This window comes from Bos indicus x Bos taurus, chromosome 11 (genome assembly GCF_003369695.1).
Source record: "Bos indicus x Bos taurus breed Angus x Brahman F1 hybrid chromosome 11, Bos_hybrid_MaternalHap_v2.0, whole genome shotgun sequence".
In the NCBI taxonomy this organism is placed as follows: domain Eukaryota; kingdom Metazoa; phylum Chordata; class Mammalia; order Artiodactyla; family Bovidae; genus Bos; species Bos indicus x Bos taurus.
In genome coordinates this window covers 73,561,426-73,581,330 of record NC_040086.1, presented here as the reverse complement: position 1 = coordinate 73,581,330, position 19,905 = coordinate 73,561,426, and positions in this window count along the sequence as shown.

Genomic DNA, 19,905 nt, shown 5'->3' with positions numbered 1-19,905 from the left:
GGGAGCATTGGATTGTCTGGATCCTCTGCCAAGGCTCAGCAGCAGGACAGCACACTCCCAACCCTGTTCTGCAACCTGGGTCATATGCACAGACCTTCCCTATGGATGTGGGAAACCCAGGGGGGCAGCTGCAGCCCCTCATTGAAGCCAGAGGCAACTAAGAGAGGCTGTCAGGGAAAACACAGCTAGTCAGAGACAGACAGTGAGGCCACAAGAGTCTCAGCTGTTTCCCTCACAGCTGCTTCTCCAGAACGTGGCACCTAGTGGGTGCTCAAAACAGCCACTGAATGAGTGGATGATTTCCTTAAGGAGAAATGGCACTTTATAAGTGCACCTGGCTGTCCCTAAGAGGACTAACAGACCTTATTCACTGATGCGGAATGTGTCCTGGGCCAGGGTAAATTAAAGATAACTAGGGACTATCCTGGGCTTCCCAGGTGGTGTTAGTGATAATGAACCCGCCTGCCAGGAGACAGAGGAGATGCAGGAGACAGAGGAGATGCAGTTTCCATCCATGGAATGGGAAGATCTCCTGGAGGAGGGCATGGCAACCCACTCCAGTGTTCTTGCCTGGAGAATCCCATGGACAGAGGAGCCTGGTGGGCTACAGTCCATGGGGTCACAAAGAGTTGGACACGACTGAGCGACTGAGCACACACGCACGCAGGGACTATCCTGGTGGTCCAGTGGTTAAGACTCCAAGCTTCCATTTTGGGGATGCAGGGGGTGTGGGTTTGATCCCTGGTCAGAGAACTAAGATCCCACATGCTGCATGGTGGGGCAAAAATAATAATTATAATAAATTTAAAAAATAATAAAAATAACCCCACTCAAGTGAAAAGGGGGCAAAGTGTCTTCAGTTTCTAAGCTATGCATCTTGCATTATCTGGACAACTGACATGCATTCTTTTACAATCAAAAGATAAAGTAAATCTATCTTGCAAACACACATGCACACACCCACACAACCCAAGACCATGAATGGCTGTGTGGGTGACTTGCCTATGACACATGTCCTAAAGTGAAGACAGAATTACAGGCTTGGCTAGAAGCTTAGAGGGCATTCCCAACCTCCACCCGATCCCAGGATCCACTCGGATAGGATAACTGTTTGCCAAAGGCAACTTTTGTTTGTATGGTTTGAGACTAGAGATGATTGCTGAGAATTAATGGTTATTGGATAAACAAGAGTGGTGTGCCCCCCTGGGGAAAAGCGGTGGCTCCTGAATCCAGCAAACAATAGATCAGAGCAGAACCCTGGAGTCCTGGGGAAAGAGAAGTAGGAGGAGAGAAGATCCCCAGCTCCCCTGGTGCTGGGCCCCAGGAGGGCCCTGATTGGGGCCTCAGCTGAAAGCAGAGCCTGACACAAGCCTGTGTGCAGGTGGTTTAATTGGGAGAGGGAGGGAAGACAGGAAAGCCAGTAAATACAGGGTGTGTGCCGGAGTGGTCCCTGCCGCGGGCAGTGGGGCTCAGTCCCTCTGGGACCCTCTGAGGAGCTGTGCAGAAGGCACCTGGGCATGTTTGGCTGGGTGACTGGAGCAGGGGGGAGGGGGATGGTATTTATCTGTCTGCTTCCATCCTGCAGTGGTTGAGGGGCCCCAGTCGGTGGGTTTACTCTCAAGTACTTGCAGGCATGCCGGTGTGAGCCTCAGGAGGCTGAGTGGTGGGCAGCAGAGCAGGAAACAGGACACTCGTGCAGAAAGGCAAGGACTCTACAGGGTGTACCCGCAGCAATTGCAGAGTAGATGGGTGGGCCGGGAGGATGTCTCCTACAGGGCCCAGACCCCTCACCAACTCCTCCGGCTCAAAGGTTCAGAGCCTTCATCTGGAGGACAGGAGCCCTCTGGAGTCAACCATGGGCACTGGCCTAGATGCTGCAGGGGACTCAGACAGATGATTCCAGCTCCTCAATTCTCAGTATCCTCGTGGTGGATAACAGAGACTGCCCCCTAGGAAATGGGGCTCAAGGACATCAGTGTGTGTGTTAGTCACTCAGTCGTGTCTGACCCCATGGACTGTAACCCACTGGGCTCCACTGTCCATGGAATCCTCCAGGCAAGGATACTGGAGTGAGCTGCCATTCCCTTCTCCAGGGGATCTTCCCAACCCAGGGATTGAACCCGTATCTCCTGCATTGCAGGTGGATTCTTTACCATCTGAGCTCCCAGGAAAGTCCAGCAGAATGGCTGGCAAGTCTCCACAGAACAAGTCAAATGGGAGTTACCAGCCACCTCCTGGTCAGGTCGCCCCGCCACTCTGGTACTGCTATTCCTGCGGGACCTACTCAGAGCCGGGCTGGGCTGCGGTCTCCCTCTGGGTCCCTGTCTTGACCCCACCGTGGCTTTCCTCTCTGACTCTCAGCCCGAATGTCACTTCTTTGTGTCTCTCTGTCCTTCTCTGTTTCTTGCTGCTTCTGCATCCGTGTTAAGGTCTCCCCAGCTCTGCCTCTCCTCTGGGTTGCTTGTTGGACCACTGTGAGCATGTACAAGTATGGGTCCGAGTGTTTCGGAGTGGATGAGTACATGCTTTGTGTCAGAGTCTGTGACAGAGTTACGTATGTGAGATGAGTGTGAGTGCATGCATGTGATGAGTGTGATGGGTGAGCACGCACGTATCTCACCGGCACAGCCACACTGCCCTAGCGGGTAGGCTCCGGCCTCATCCCCTCCTCCCCCATCTGACAGCGCCAGTGCCCTGCTCCCTTCCTGGGGCCTCTGGGTGGGCAGAGAGCACAGTGAGGACCACCTTCTCTTCCCTGGATGGGGGTGTCTCTGAGTCTGTTCCATCCTGGGTGTGAGCATCTCCTCATGAGCTGGGCCAGCTCTCCTCCAGCCCAGCGTTTGAAACAGAGCAGCTACTCCATAACCTGCTGCTGAAATAACGTCAACTTAATACCAATCATTCGTCCCCTTGCACGCACTGGTCCGTACTGCCCCATGGGCGGTGACCCTGTGTTCTGTGGGATCCTGCCTCCAGGCACTATGGTGTTCTTTCCTTCAGCTTTATGACTTGGGTACCCAGGTCCCCATTTTACAGGTGAGGAAAAGGGCTCAGAGACGAGAGGGGACTTGCTCCGGAGCCCACAGCAAGGAAGGGGCAAAGGAGGGCTGGACTCCAGATGCTCCAGGTGGTGCATAAGCACAGCTCCAGAGGGAATCCTCAGAAGCGTGCTCCGGGCAGGACACTGTGATCTCAGACTCAGTGCCCAGCTTACGGCCAGGGGCACCCGGAAGAATCATGGCTCCCTAGATGTCAGAGCTGGAAGACACTCAAAACATCATTCTACTTCAGCCTGGATGAGGAAGTTGAGGCCCAGGCAGGTTAAATTTGGGGCAAGTAAGACATATGCCCAAGGAGTGCAAAGCAACATGTGGATGCTGAGTAATCCCAAGGCCTCTATGGAAATGTCATGTTTCCAAAAGCACTTAAGCCAGGGTCCCTCTGGGAAGAGGCACCATAGAAATATGCCCTAACGAGCCTCTCCTTGCCTGCTGGGGATTCAAAGGAGCAGGAAAAGATTTTGAACACTGAGAGGCAACAAGACCCAGGCCAGCAGGAGATGGAGGCCTCTGTTCCACAGTGCCTATCCCTCCCTCTTGTCCCAGTACTCAAAGAGCCCAGTTCTTAGGGGGTCAGGCTAGGGGCTTCGAGAAGGGCTGGCTCCATGCCCTCATTGTAGATATTCAAACCTAAACCATTCCAGCAGCCACTCCCTGGCCTGGCGCCCCATCTCAGGACTTGGGAAGCATTTCTTGACCCTATTCTTCCTCTCTCCTCCTCTCACCCATTCTCTACTACCCCAACTAGGGCAATCGATCATTCCAAATCCAAGTCTGATCTTATCCCCATCTTCCTATCCATCCCCCACCCCCCAACGTGCTAGGGGATCAAATGTGATAATACTTGTAAAGTGCTCAATGTCATTTTCCCTTGAAGTTGTCCTCAAGGAATAGTGGTCATTTTTCACTTGGAGATCTGTAGTGGGTTGCACGGTTCCTTGTCACCACCCTTCCAGAAGATAGGTACATGGCCAAATCCCTGGAACCTGTGAATGTGATCTTATTTGGAAAAAGTGTCTTTGCAGCTGTGATCAAGAGATGAGATCATCATGGATTGCCTGGATGACCCTAAATCTGATGTCTTTAAGAGACACACAGAGAAGACAGGCACAGATGAGGAGGTGCTGTGACAATGGAGGCAGAAGCTGGAGGGATGTTGCCACAAGCCAAGGAACATCTGGAGCCTCCAGAAGCTGGAGGAGGCAGGGAGGGATTCTCCCCTCCAGCCTCCAGGGTGTGTGGCACTATTGACCACCTTGATTCTGCAATTGTGGACCCCAGACCTGGGAAAGAGTACAATTCTGTTGTTTTATGCCATCCAAGTTGTGATAACTTGTTCTGGCTGCCACAGGAAACTAAGGATCCAATTGTACATTTCCATACCTATACTTCCTGGTGACTCAGGTGGTAAAGAATCTGCCTGCAACGTAGGAGACCCGGGTTTGGATCTCTGAGTCAGAAAGATCCCCTGAAGAAGGGAATGGCTGCCCACTCCAGTATTCTTGCCTGGATAACCCCATGGATAGAGGTTACAGTCCATGGAGTTGCAAAGAGTTGGACATGACTGAGTGACTAACACTTTTCTCTCCCATAGCATGTGAGTTCTATTGATACAGTGATCCTGTTTCGGTTTTTAAACTGCCGATTGCCCTGTGCTGAGGGCTGAGCAGGTCCCTGGTAAGTGTAATCCTTTTCTGCAGCTGCCATAATAAACTGCCACAAACTCAATGTCTAAACGGTGCAGGTGAGTTAGCTCACAATTCTGCACATCAGAAGTCCAAAATGGGACTCACTGGCAAAAACCACAGCATTGGTAGGACTGCATTTTTTCTGGAGATTGTAGGGGAGGACTTAAATCCTTACCTTTTCCAGCTTCTAGAGGCTGCCCACAGTCCTTCCCTCAGGAACCCTTCCCCAGTCTTCAAGGCCAGCAATAGTGCATTTCTCACCGTGCTTCCATAGTCACACCCCAGAACCAGAAAAAGGGTTTCCAATTTGAAGGACCCATGTGATTACCTTGGACCCACCTGTATCATCTCATCAAGGCTTTTACTCACATTTCCAAAATCCTCTTTGCCACATAAGGCAGCATCATCACAGCTTCTGGAGACCAGGATGAGGACAGTTTGGGGAGACATTATTCCCACTGATCAGGGGAGGCTCCTGACATGCTCTCCAGGCAGGGTTTCTACTTTTGATGCTGCACTAAATGCACTAGCAGGTAAAATCTGGAGCTTGTAAAGGATTTTAAAAGTCTCATTTAAAAAGGTACTTTCTTCTGAGAGAAAAGAGGCCCTTGAAATCTTCTAGTGCAAGGGTAAAGCTGGGAAGGAAGAGGCCCTCCTGTGGGTCCCTGTCCCTTCCATGTCACCTAATTGGCGTTGTTCCACGACTGCTGGTTGGGAACAAGAGGACATTATGGGCCCAACAGAAGAATGGATGCCTGAGGTTCATGGGATTCATTCCAAGATTCTTCTCCAAACCCCCTTTTTGCTGTCTTTGGCATATCTCCCGGAAGCACACACAGTTCAGACAATTTTACTTCCTCAAAAAGTGTCTATGATTTTCCTACTGCCTTCAGATTCAATTCTAAAATCTTTAGCATCCAGGATACTCCTTGATTGGGTCGCCACCTACTTGTCTCACGTAATCTTCATGGTTCTATGCCAGAAAGATGATTATATGTCCATTTTACAGATGAGAAAACTGAGAGTAGGTTCATAACTTGCCCAAGGTTCCATAGCTGGTAAAGCGCATGGCCCAAGTGTACACCCACACATCTGACCTCAGGCTGTGCTGTGCAATCTGACCTGCCCAGCCTCAATGGGCATCACTGGGGGAATAACCCTCCGTAGCCTGCCCCCTTGCTTGGCTAGGGGTCAAGTTAGCATTGGGCCGTGGGGAAAGCAAAGCAGGAGGAATGACACGTCCTAACCAGCTATAGCTGATTTGGGATAAAAAGTGGTTCAAAAAAGGATGAGACCATCAAGGAATAATGCACAAGAAGTCACAAAATGATAATTACCGGAAGACAGTGGTCCAGATTTAAGTGACGCTCTCTAGGATTCATTTCACAAAGTTCTCAGGCCCTGCGGGTGTGCTGACATACACTCAAATTAGACATGAGCAGGTTAATCATATCCATGTGCTTCTGCAGCTAGTGATTTTTATAACTATTAAATAACTCACACTGGCATTACTTTCCCTCTCACATTCTTAAGAAAAGATGCTAATACTCAAGGGGTAGTGGAAGTAAGTTAGCTAACAAGGTTTGCCACCCCTCTTGCAATCTTCCTTTGCCACATGGGGGACACCAGTGTTATATTGAGGGATATCTGCTAAGCTTTTTCAAAACCAGACCAAACACTTGGTCCTTTAAAAAAAAAAAATTATAGCTCTTATTTAAAAAAATTCTTTTTTCACTTTATTGAAACCCGCTTCAGTGAAGTGGGTTCAGGGTGGGTTGGAGCAACTCTGTCTCTCACCCACCCTCCCCTCCTAGGTGCCTCTGGCTTTCCATGCACCCAGCCCTGCCAAGTGGGAAGCCAGCAATGGCTCTGCTCATAGCCGAGCAAGGATCAGAACCCCTTGTGAGGGTCTCTGGTTGAGATGGCTCTGACCCTTCCGTTCGCTATTAGGCCCGGACTACCTGCCAGCTTTAGATCTGTTTGGACAGGAAAGCTTATAACTCTGCTCTGCTATTTTTAGCAGCTGTTAGGGTTGAGTCAGTCTTTCTTCTGCTGGCTTGGAGGCCTCTTGCTCTTTCTTTCTCGTGCCATCAGAGACTGGCTCTGGCAGTGAGTGCCCGTTTGCCTTCTCTGCACTGCTCTCTTTATCCCTTTCTTAAGGCAGGACAAGTTTTTTTTTTTTTTTAAAGAAACCTATTTTTAATTGGGAGATAATTGCCTTACAATATCGTGTTGGCTTCTGCCACACAACAACATGAATCAGCCATAAGTATACATATGCCCCCTCCCTCCTGAGCCTCCCCCCGAAATTCCTCACCCCCATCCCACCCCTCCGGAGAAGGCAATGGCACCCCACTCCAGTACTCTTGCCTGGAAAATCCCGTGGACGGAGGAGCCTGGTAGGCTGCAGTCCATGGGGTCGCTAGGAGTCGGACAGGACTGAGCGACTTCACTTTCACTTTTCATTTTCATGCATTGGAGAAGGAAATGGCAACCCATTCCAGTGTTCTTGCCTGGAGAATCCCAGGGACTGGGGAGTCTGGTGAGCTGCCGTCTATGGGGTCGCACAGAGTCGGACACGACTGAAGCGACTTAGCAGCAGCAGCAGCAGCATCCCACCCCTCTAAGTCATCACAGAGCACCAGGTTGAGCTCCCTGCACGTGCACAGCGGCCTCCACTGGCTATCCATTTTACACACGCTAGTGCATATTTGTCAATGCTTGTCTCTCAGTTTGTCCCACCTTCTTCCCCCACAGTGTCCAAAGTCTGTTCTCTATGCCTGCGTCTCTGTTCCTGTTCTGCAAATAGGTTTATCAGTACCATTTTTCTAGATTCCATACATAAGTGTTAATATATGAAATGTGTTGTTTCTGTTTCTGACTTACTTCACTCTCTATAACAGGCTCTAGGTTCAGAGCGGGTTCTTAGGGGTCTGTATTTCTTTGCTTCTCTTAATAAAAGTTTCCCAAGTCATCTACATTCTTTTCATCTTCTTCACGATTTTGGATTAATGTAGCTGTAAGTGGGAATTCTTTTTAAGTCAAGCCCAAGTTCAAAAATGCCTTTAAACAAACAAAAAATACATTTAAATAATTTTAGAGAGAATAATATAAAGGATTTGACTGTTAGCTATAAATTGATACTCATTGTTCATTGTGTGTGTGTGTGTGTGTGTGTGTGTGTGTTTTATCCCAGAGTCTAACAGTGATTGGCATAGAAAAGGCACTTAATAAATGCTTGATGGAGGAAGGAATGCTTAGGAATAAATGAATAAATTCTAAGGTGTTAAAAGCTCAGTGATTAATCCCTCTCAAGGGTAAAACTTATAATTTAACACACAGAACTTTTCTTTAATCAATTGCAGATGGTGAAGTTCTCAGCCATCTCTCCTGGAGTGGGGCCAGAGGTGTTTTTGGGTAGTTGGGTTGTATTAGAATTGTTGGGATTATTTCTGTCCTATGTAACCCCAAACTCAACTCACAATGGTTTAATGGTAGAGAAAATATCTCTATAACAAGTCTTTGGTTAGAACAGGTCTGAGGTTAGTTATTTGGTGGCTCAAACCCATCTGTAAGGGGCATGTTGCTTTCCAGATTCTGCCCTGCCACCCTTGGGGAATCAGTTCTGCCATCACAGGCTACCTCTCCCATCTTGGCCAGCTGGCACCACAATCTAGCATCATACACAGATACATTATTCCACAGAAGAAGAGAAACAGTTTCCTCCCATGCTGCCCTTTTCAGGAGGATGAAATTCTTTCCTGGGAGCTCCCTAGAATGTCCATTATCTTTTTGGCTAGAGCAGGGTCACGCACCAACTTCCAAATCAGTCACTAGAAGAACTGGTACCACCATAAATGGCTTCAATCACTCATGATTCACCCTGAGCCTCACAGTGGAGGGACAGACACTAGGACTCTACCAAAAAGGAAGAAGGGAGAAATGGCTATTGGACAGGCCTTCAACAGCACTGACTCTGCTGGTCCTCATGAACTAGGCCTGATTCCTGACAAAGCCAACTCTCCTGTCACTTTTCCAAGGAACTTCTATAAACCTGGAAAATACTTAAGTTTCCCTGAGGAAATTATGCCAAGCTTTGACTGGTTAACAAGCAACATATTTGGATGCTAAGGGCACCCATGTTTTTCTTATTTTCTTACTCTCCATTCAGTTCAGTTCAGTTCAGTCACTCAGTCGTGTCTGACTCTTTGTGACCCCATGAATCGCAACACGCCAGGCCTCCCTGTCCATCACCAACTCCCAGAGTTGTTAGGCTCCTTTTAATCAACATTCAGTTGTGTTCTGTGACTTCTTTCATAATCAGTCAGAAAACATGTGTTGAAAGATCTTCAATCTGTTTCACAGTCCAGCAACAGAGGTCATTCATTCACTTCTCAGACATTGACTGTGCTTTTATTAGGCAACCAAGAACATAAAGAAAAGATAAGGTCTTAGTCTGCCAAGAAGTAATACACTGGAGAGACCCCTGTCCAGCTGAGGAGAAAATCTATGAAATGTGCCTGGGCAGCAGAAGTGAGTCTAGAGACATTTCAGAGGAGGAGGCATCTGAGTTGGACATAAAAGTTCAGTAAGAATTTGTGAGGAGGAAGAGAGGGCGAGTGCCGCAGTCCACTCAGGCTGCTGTAGCAAAATATCAGTCTGGGGGGCTTCAATGACAGACATTTCTTTCCCACAGTTCTGGAGGCTGGAGGCCAAGATCAAGGGGCTGGCAGGTCCAGGTCTTGGGAGGGCTCTCTTTTTAGCTTGTAGACAGCCACCTTCTTGCTTGGACTTCAGAGCAAGCTCTGTGTCACTTCCTCTCCTTACAAGGACATTAATCCCATCATGGGCCTCTACCTTCATGACTTCATCTAAACCCAATTACCTCCAAATAACCCCAACTCCAAATGCTATGACATTGGGGGTTAGGACTTTAATGCACTTGGAGGGTACCACGAACACTGAGTCCACAACACCATGCCATGTCGAGGGGGCAGCAAGTACAAAGCTACAGGCTGTGGACAGCAGAAGGACCCTGAGGACACCGAGAAGTTCACTGAGCCTGGACTGGGGGTGGGGTGGAGGGTGGGGAATGGTGGGGGGGGGGGGTAGGGGGCAGAGGGCAGGGGGAGGCTGGGTTATGCCTGGCTGGGGCAGTGTGGAGCAGGGTGCTATAGTCAGGCCCCAGTCTGAACCCACATTCCACTCTTAAGATAGCTCAGTGGTTGTTTTGGTTTCCTGGGGCTGCCATAACACATTTCTGCAAGCTGGGTGGTTTAAAACAGCAGAAATCTATATATTGTAGGACCTTTTTTTTTTTTTTTAAGTGGACCGTTTTATTGCATTTGTTACAATACTGTTTTTGTTTTATGTTTGGGTTTTTTGGCCATGAGGCACGTGGGATCTTAGCTCCCCAACCAGGGATTGAACTTGCACTTCCTGCTTGGAAGGCAAAGTCTTAACAACTGGATTGCTAGGAAGTCCCAGCAGAAATCTGTTTTCTCACAGTTCTAAAGGCTTCAGGTGCAAAAGGAGGGTGTGGACAAGGTTGCTCCCTCGGGAGAATCCATTCCCTGCCCTTCTCTGAGCTTCTGAAGCCGCCAGCAATGGTTGGTATTCCTTGGCTCGGGTCTTTATAGCTCCAATCTCTGCTCTGTCTTCACATGGTCTCCTTTCCTCTGGTGTCTCATTGATTCCTCCTTCTCTTCTCAGGGCTTGTCATTAGGTTCAGGGTCCACCCTCATCCAGGATGTGCTCATCTCAAGGTCCTTACCCTCAATGCATCCACAAAGACTATTCCAAACAAGGTCACATTCTGAGGTTCTGGGTGGACATCTCTTTGGGGGATCATACAGCAACAATGCAGTGCTGTAGTACTAGACAAGTGATTCAACCTTTTAAAGAGCATATTTCCTTATCCATACTACAGGGATAGAATATTTATCCTGAGGGGTCATTTTAGCATCAGATAAAATACTTTTAAGTTTAGAGGAAGTCTGTGATCTATAGTAAGTGCTCAACAAGTGACAGGAACTTGGATTTTATCCTATAGGCAACAAAAGGCTTGAAAAGTACATGTTTGAGCAGGAAACACCCCTGCAGGAAAGGGTGTTACTTCTCCAATTTTTTCTGTTTTTGAAGGCACAGGGTAACTGGGTTGGGCCCTCTGTAATGTCGGACTCAGCCAGAGGCTCCTAAAGCAGCAACACTGCACAGTCACCCCAGAAAAGCAGCGATGCAGACAGCAAGAGTTTTAAGGTGAAATGAAGCCGGTGTGAGCTGTACATCTCTGAAAACCTAGAGTTATTTAGATAGAGTCCCTCTCTCTCATCCTGAAGGTGCTGCCCTAGCAATAGAGGCACAGCCCAGGGCTGGTAGAAGAAAGGGAAATGAGTGAAACAAGAGAAGCCTGCAGACTTGCAAAAACACAACAGATGGGAGGAACTTGGGGAGCAGAGGGAACTTGAAGAGACTCACTGATAAGGCAACAGAAGCTTGGAGAAGAAAGACAGGTGCCCAGGGTCCCTGAGCTTTGAATGACAGACCCAGATTCTGAACCCAGGACCTCCTTCTCTCTACAAGACATGCGTTCTTTCCTACCACTTTGGTCAATTTAAGCAGGAGAGATTTAGTGAAGGGATGTCAGGGGACAATATACGCTATGCTCTTTCAGAGCAGTCTGTCCTATATCAGTGGCTTTTAAACATTACACACCAGAATCCTCTTGTGGGCTTATCTAGATAAGCTGGGCTTATCTGGGCCCCCAAGAATCCGGTACATAGGTCTGGGATGGGGCTCAAGAATTACCGGCATTTCTAACAAACTCTTGGGTGATGCTCAGGCTGCTGGGCCCAGCTCCCACTTTGGGAATCATTGTCCTACACAGTTTCTCAGTTCCTGAAGCATGCACCATGCTCTGCAAACAGCAGGTGTTCAATCTGTCCTTGCTTCAATGAATCATACACTTTGGATTTAAAAGATTATCAAAGACTTAATACCCACTGATGATGTTGACCAGAAGCTGCTAGTGAGTTAAGCCAATCTTCCTACCTAGTAATTTACATTATGATATACACTAGTTTAATTTCAACCAACCCCACTAAAATGCATTTTACAGAACTCCAAGCCTTGCTGTATTAAAATTCCCCAACAATGTGGTGGGTATACACTCTAGTGCAGGAATAAATATCTTTGGGGTATTGGATTAATTTTATCTGGTCTGTAGGGAAAATCACATGAAGTGAGTCACTTTTAGGGCTCTATTAGGGAAAATGGAGTGAAGTTTTCAAAATCTTTAACAGCAATATTGTTAAAGACTATAATCAGTCAACAGAATTAATGAGTGCCTCCTACAAGTCACTGTGACAAGTGCTGTAAGAAATGAGGCTGAATCTTAAGCCCTGCCCCAAAGGGTTAACCATCTGGTTGAAGGGATGAGATAAAGAGGATCTTCTTTTTGTCCCCCCAAATTTTAAACCTTTTGTTTTGGGGTATAGCTGATTAACAATGTGTGGTAGTTTAAGGGGAAAAGTGAAGGGACTCAGCCAAACATATACATGTATCCATTCTCCCACAAACCCCCTTCCCATCCAGGCTGGCACACAACATCCAGCAGAGTTCCATGTGCTACACAATAGGTCCTTGTCAGTTATCCATTTTGAATACAGCAGTGTGTACATGACCTTCCCAAACTCCCTAACTATATACCATCCCCCAGCAACAATAAGTTTGTTTTCTAAGTCTGAGCCTCTTTCTGTCTTGTAAGTCCATTTGTATCATTTATAAGGAGAGGTTCTCGAGGGGTGTGAGGAGAGCTTAGACACTGGAGGATGCACAAAACCCTGCCTTCTCCACTTTCTGCGGGTAAACCCAGAGCTAAGCTGGAGTTTGCTGCTATCACAGTTCATGAAAGTTTACTGGTGCATCTATTCCCAACTTGGAATCAACCACAAAGAGTGTTTATGCCATGAAAACTGGGCAAAACCTACAAACTGGGGCTCTCACCCGCCTCCTAGAGTCAGTTTACCAGCACACCATAAACTCCCCAGCCTGATAAAGAAGTTCAAGGTGGTTTCCAAGGTGTAGTCTGCGAGCATTGCAATTTACCAGGGAAACTCGGCATAAAGTGGCGATGACTGAAAGAGGGGCTGTTGAGCCTCATTGCTGGGCTGAGGGAAAGTGGTCCATGTTACTGACGGCCCAGGTGAGCAGGGCGTAGAGGTGCTTAGAGGACCAGGCAGCAGAAGAGCCTGGGCTCCGCATGGACACCTAGGAGGATGAGTGCTGGGACCTTCAATCTGGAAGCCCTGGTGGGAACATGATGACATCAGCAGATGGCAGGCCAGACGGGACCATCTAGAGCCAGTGAGGCCACTGGGATGAAAGATGCCAAGAAGGTCAAAAGATGAGAGGTAAGGCAGCCCTGTCCCAACTCTAGATCTCCCCTGGGAAGAGGCGGGTAGTGGAAGTATGAGGAGGTGGTGGGGACCTTGCATTTACTGGGTTTTAATCTCAAGTTGATCATGTTTAAAACCAGAAATGAGTAACTTACCTTAGAAGGCAAATTTTAAGTTTATCTGTCCTTGATGAAAATGGTGAGCTTGGGAGCCAAGATAACTTCCATTTCACAAGAATAAAGATTATCTTTGAACATCCGAGTCTTATTGCTTTATTACTAAAAATTTCAGACCTGTGACATTTGCCTTTGTAAAATGAGATGCCATATCATATTTTCAAGTAGCAATAATTTTAGGGTTTCTTTATCAAAAGAAATGAGAGGGTTCAACAATGCCTATTGTTAACTTTAGGAAAAACTTAATTCACTAACTTTTTTCTAAATTAGTTTTTCTTTTCCTTCCTCTTCTTTTTTTGGGGGCTAGGAGTGTTGCACTAGAATTATGTACAAGAGATATGGAGGCCTAGTGTTTATTGCTTTTGTAAAATCTCAAAACATAATGATTTTTAGAAAGGACCACACGTGTGTGTAGTGAGTCGCTTCAGTCGTGTCCAACTCTGTGACCCCATGGACTGTAGCCTGCCAGGCTCCTCTGTCCATGGGATTCTCCAGGCAAGAAGACTGGAGTGGGTCGCCATTTCCTTCTCTGGGGGTTCTTCTCGACCTATGAATTGAACCCATGTTTCTTGTGTCTCGTTGGCAGACAGGTTCTTTACCACTAGTGCTACCTGGGAAGACCAGAAAGGGCCACAGGTGTAATGTAACCAACAACATCATCTAATAATGGAGGAATTGAACCTCAGAAGGGGGCCCCTCACACAACACTATTAACAGATAAGCCTCTGTCTCAGGCCTTCTGACTTCAATTCCACTGCTTCTGTGTTACCTGAGAAAGTGTCTTTGTGGATATGTAACTACAGTAAGTGAATCTGAAATTCCAGCCAGAGAGCACTGATGCCATTAGCTTTTAAAAAACTTCTAAATTACTAAAAGCATTTTTTCTGTTTTAGTCTGAAGTTTCTACTAATGTAAAGAAGATTTAATTATAGCCCAGAGCGTCCATACTGTGGAGTCCCCACACAAGCTTCAGAGTGAATCTCTTTTTTAATCGGGTGCTATATTTAGTCTCTGGTTTCATATAACATCTTAGATGATTAAAGTAGTTGACATTCATTGGGAGAACTCAAATAACATAGATAAGCATAAGGCAGAAAGTCAAACCATTGGGATTAGCAGATGCAAACTATTATATATGGAATGGGTAAACGAAAGGTGGGCTTCCCAGGTGGTGCTAGTGGTAAAGAACCCTCGTGTCAGTGCAGCAGACAGAAAAGACGCGGGTTCGATCCCTGGGTCAGGAAGATCCCCTGGAGGAGGGCATAGCAACCCACCCCAGTATTCTTGCCTGGAGAATCCCCATGGACAGAGGAGCCTGGCGGGCTGCAGTCCACAGGGTGGCAAACAGTCGAACACAACTGAAGCGACTGGGCACAAACAACGAGGTCCTACCGTACAGCACAGGGAACTATATTCAACATCCTGCGATAAGCCATAATGGAAAAGAACATGAAAAAGCATGCGTATTTAAGTATGTATAACCGAGTCACTGTGCTATATAGCAGAAATTAACAACCCTGTAACTCAACTGTACTCCAGTAAAATATATTTTAAAAAAGTCACGCCTACCTGACCCCATCCCCTAAAACCCACGCCCCAGTCGGTCACTCTATACAGTATGGTGAATATGAAGCAGCTTTTCCTCCTGCAATGCTAGTGATTCTAGTGCGAAATGCTAAGCTTTGGGGTGGAGCGAGAGAGGGAAACAGCCCTTTAATAGCTTCTCAGTTCTAAAGATGACAAAAGAATAAGTTAGGGATGTGAAAATCACCCAGAAACAAAATCATAAGGCTGACAGGTGCTATAAAGGAATGTCTCTGCCTACCAGTTATTTCTTAAGGTTCTCAGGGCGGATATCCCCTAAGACACAATTTTCAGGTTGTTCTGGAGGCATCAGAGGGTTCTACCACAGTTTGTTCAAAATTTCACTTAAATAGCCCTGTTAATAAATACCAGATGTATCACATTCCATATTTTTATTTGCTGTTAACTTAAGTTGTCAAGTTAACTCCCTCTTGGCTTGGGCACACCTCAGACAGAGGTTTTTTTCATTCCTAAGGACAAAAATTTGAACTTGGGCCATTAATGAGGAAAATTGTACCTTTGTGGTCTTTTTAAAAATGGAGGGCTATTCACATGAAATAATATTCAATATCTTATAATAACCTATAATGGAAAAAAATCTGAAATAAATAACTGAATCACTTTGCTGTATACCTGAAGCAAACACAATGTTTGTAACTATACTTCAATTTTTCAGTCAGTTCAGTCACTGTCATGTCCTACTCTTTGCAACCCCATGGACTGCAGCATACCAGGCTTCACCAACTTCTAGAGCTTACTCAAACTCATGTCCATTGTGTTGGTGATGCCATCCAACCATCTCATCCTCCGTCACCCCCTTCTCTTCCTGCCTTCAATTTTTTCCAGCATCAGGGTCTTTTCCAATGAGTCAGTTCTGCCCAACAGGTGGCCAAAATACTGGAGTTTCAGCTTCAGCATCAGTCCTTCCAATAAATATTCAGGACTAATTTCCTGTAGGATAGACTAGTTGGATCTCCTTGCTGTCCAAGTGACTCTCAAGAGTCTTCTCCAACACCACAGTTCAAAAGCATCAATTCTTCGGTGCTCAGCTTTCTTTATGGTCCAACTTTCATACCCATACATGACTACTGAAAAACTATAGCTTTGACTATACAGACCTTTGCTGGTAAAGTAATGTCTCTGCTTTTTAATAAGCTGTCTAGGTTGGTTATAGCTTTTCTTCCAAGGAGCAAGTGTCTTAATTTCATGGCTGCAATCACCATCTGCAGTGATTTTGGAGCCCAAGAAAATAAAGTCTGTCACTGTTTCCACTGTTTCCCCATCTATTTGCCATCAAGTGATAGGACCAGATGCCATGATCTCAGTTTTTTGAATACTGAGTTTTAAGCCTTCCATTGACTATTCAGTTCAATTTTTTAAAAGGGTTAATTAAAAAACCCTGCTAGTTCATAAAAACATACAAACATGCATAAAATTGCAGCATTATTTGTAGTGACAGAAAGCTGGAAACAAAGTCATGTGGCTGAATTATTTACAACATACCAACATAATTATTATTATTCAGCCACTAAAAAGACTGAATTAAATCTAAACCAACTGACTTAAGATTTTTATGAGGTACTACTGAATGAGAAGAGAAAGACAAATAAAAGTATATATAATATGACCTCACTTTTGATGAGATCCAGAACCAAAAAAAAAAAAAAAAGCAACCCCACCAAAAAGGCAGGCCTATTTATATCTATGTAAGTAACATGGTAAAGCAGTTACAACATTACTTACGAATATGAAGCAGAGTACTTTAAAATTTGGAGCGTGAGGCTGATAGCGTACACTGAGAGCCTGGGTTCTAAAGTTGGATAAGCTTGGGTTTGAACAGCTTTCTGTTTGACTTAGAGCAAGTCACTTACCCTCTCTGAGCCTCAGTTTTCTTATCTGTAAAATGTGGCCAACATTACTAAAGCCATGCATGTTCTGAAAAGTCCTTTGATTGTTTCCGTCACTGGGAACTTCTTACTGGCTCTCTTTCTAGGATTATCTAATAATTTTTAATATCTAAGATCTTTCTAATAATCCTTCTTTGTACCCCAGCTTTCAGCTCCTGCTCATCCAAGTTTTCTTCCTTTTCCTTTAGGTAGCCCCAACCCCTGGATGTTTTGTTCATTTCTCATGAAGAGCAGCTTGGCTCTGTGCCTCACCACACAAAGCCATACTGATTTTCCTTATATCTAAAATTTCACTAGGACGCTTCACTAAAGAGTCCTTGTCCAGCATGCCAGCAGTCCTTTCTTGAAACTGATCACTTTCGTGGGCCAGGTGCTCTCCCCACCAGCACTGTGAGCAGGAGGGAACAGCGTGGGGATTTAGCATCCTCTCATATAAATGCTGACATCTCCCCTGTGGTGGTTTAGTTGCTAAGTTGTGTCCAACTCTTGCGACTCTATGGACTGTAGCCCACCAGGCTCCTCTGCCCACAGGATTCTCCAGGCAAGAATACTGGAGAGGGTTGCCATTTCCTTCTCCAGGGGATCTTCTCAACCCAAGGATCAAACCCGCATCTGTTCTATCTGCCTGCATGGCAGGTGGGTTCTTTACCACCAGCGCCACCTGGGAAGACCGACATCTCCCCTAGGAGGCAGTAACTGCCTGGTAGGTCGCTTTTATATGTAGTGATGTTAAAAGCGTAAACTTAAATACATTTATCCTAATACGATACCTCTCTCTTTAGCATTTATTGCATGAACCTTTTTGTTTTCTCTCTTATTCTGAAACCAGCAGAATGTTCACATCCTGGTATCTGAGGCATGCAGCACCTCCATTTTTCTCAGTCATAGACTTTTACTTTCTCTTCCCTAGTACAAGTGCTTATGGGCTACATCTGCTGATTCTATAATTACCACTAACACGTAACTGTTTAGGATGCACAGAGAAATAATTTTCCTAAAGTCCAAGCATCTTTTAGAGCAGGCCGCTAATTAGAATTTTAACTGGGTGAGATTAGAGGTAAACACCACTAAACTAAAACAACAACTGAGAGTCTAGGTATTTTCCCCTCAGAATGAACACAACCTTATCAACTGCTATGGGAAAAGATATTGATATTTTAATTATTTAATATAAAACATATATAAAGAAACCCCTAAAGTTAAGTACTGTGTCCTCCAGGTCAACGGGGAAAACCACTTTGGATAATGATAGTGGTCAAGTTCTCAAGAAAAAAACTAATACAGCATTTTAACAACCTACATGGTCTTCCATATGTAGCAGCAGAGTATTAATTGCAAAACTGCGTATCTTGAAGAGCAGTCCAAAAATGCAAATTCGCCTCTTCAGAAATAAACCTATAAGGAAAAATGAAGCTTTCTTCAAAATTCCACAAATGCAAAAGAACAGCAAGAAGAATGTAAGCTCCACAGGGCAGGGATTTTTGTTGATTCTGTGCTCTGTTATATCCTCAGTGCCTAGAACAGAGCCTGGCATACAGTAGGTGCTCAATAAATGCATGGTGAATGACTGTTTTAACAATAAAGTTTGATTAGAAATTTACCATATTAGAAGTACCCTTGACAGGCAATGGATCAAAAGGAAACAAAAAAGCTAGATAAAATTGTGCATCTCAAATTGATCCTGAAACAAAATGAGTAAACCTAATTCTTCTCAGTTTACACTTGGTTATTATTGTTTTAAAACAGAAACACCAAGTATCTGGATATACTTAGTTGCCGGGAGCCGGCATATTGCATATTGAGTGCATATTGCATATTGAGTGCAACACTTTCCACAGCATCATCTTTCAGGATCTGGAATAGTTCAACTGGAATTCTATCACTGCCAGGAGCCAGCGTGAGGAACTCCGCCCGTGGCAAAGGTCATGAGGAAGGAGGCTCGGCATACGCAAAGGCGGGATCGAGCCTCAGGAGTCCCCCTGGAAATTCTCGAGCATCTACCCCCAAAACCAGAGTCTGCCTACTTTCTGCTTTGTGCTTTCACCTACACCTCTGACTTTACGGGGGGCTGTCCCCCACTACCTCTCTCTGAAAAAAGAGTTAGCTTACAGCTCCAGTTAATAATTCCTGGGTGTGACAGTGTTTCAACCTACAAACTCCTTTGGAAATCCTTTAGCCTGCCTGAATAGGTTTTTCCGGCCTCATGTGATTGTTCAGAGCCTCCCAACTGTGAGAGGAAGGAGATGTTCTAAACTGTCTAAACACAGATTCCTTTGAGTAGTTAAAAGATTGATTAGAAATTGTATTGGTGAAGGGTTTTTCACTTGTTGGGCCAATGTTTGCTGCTAAGTCTCCATACCCCTTACCTACTGTGTCCTTGGCAGTGTATTGATTAATATAACTGGTGTAAGTAGTAGCTTTAATGTTTGTAACCTTGGACCCTTGAGTTAATTCTTTTTTGTTGTAGCCCACCACACCTTTGCCCTATAGGAATGCAACTTTATCCAATGCTTTTTTGGAGGCTGGCACCTGACTTTAGAATAATCACCTTTAGAGAAAAATAAGTTTCTTAAAATGTTAACAGGCCTCCTGGCCAGAAGATGATGTAAATCATCTAAACTTTTGCATATGATATGTTTGAAAGCCTGGCTTCGATTAGGATCAGGAACTGCTGTCCTTGCATGACTCTACCCCTTCCCCCATTATCCTCTATGCATAACTTAAGGTATAAAAACTACTTTGGAAAATAAAGTGCGGGCCTTGTTCACTGAAACTTGGTCTCCCCATGTCGTTCTTTCTCTCACCTTCTGGCTGAATTATTTCAGCCTCTTTTCTCCACTGAATTTCCTCACTGAGCTATCCTTATTTCAGCCGCCTTTCTCCACTGAGTTTCCTCACTGAGCTATCCTCATTCTATTACTCTTTATATCCTTAATTAATGTTTAATTAAGCAGTTGTTTCCTGATCTTTGCTGACGTCGTCCCCACTTCGAATTCCCTGGATCAACCAGGGCTGGACCCCAGCACTTAGTATCTAAAATGTCACACTTTACTTATCAAGTACTGTACCAGTCTACAGACCATAGCTTTCTCATT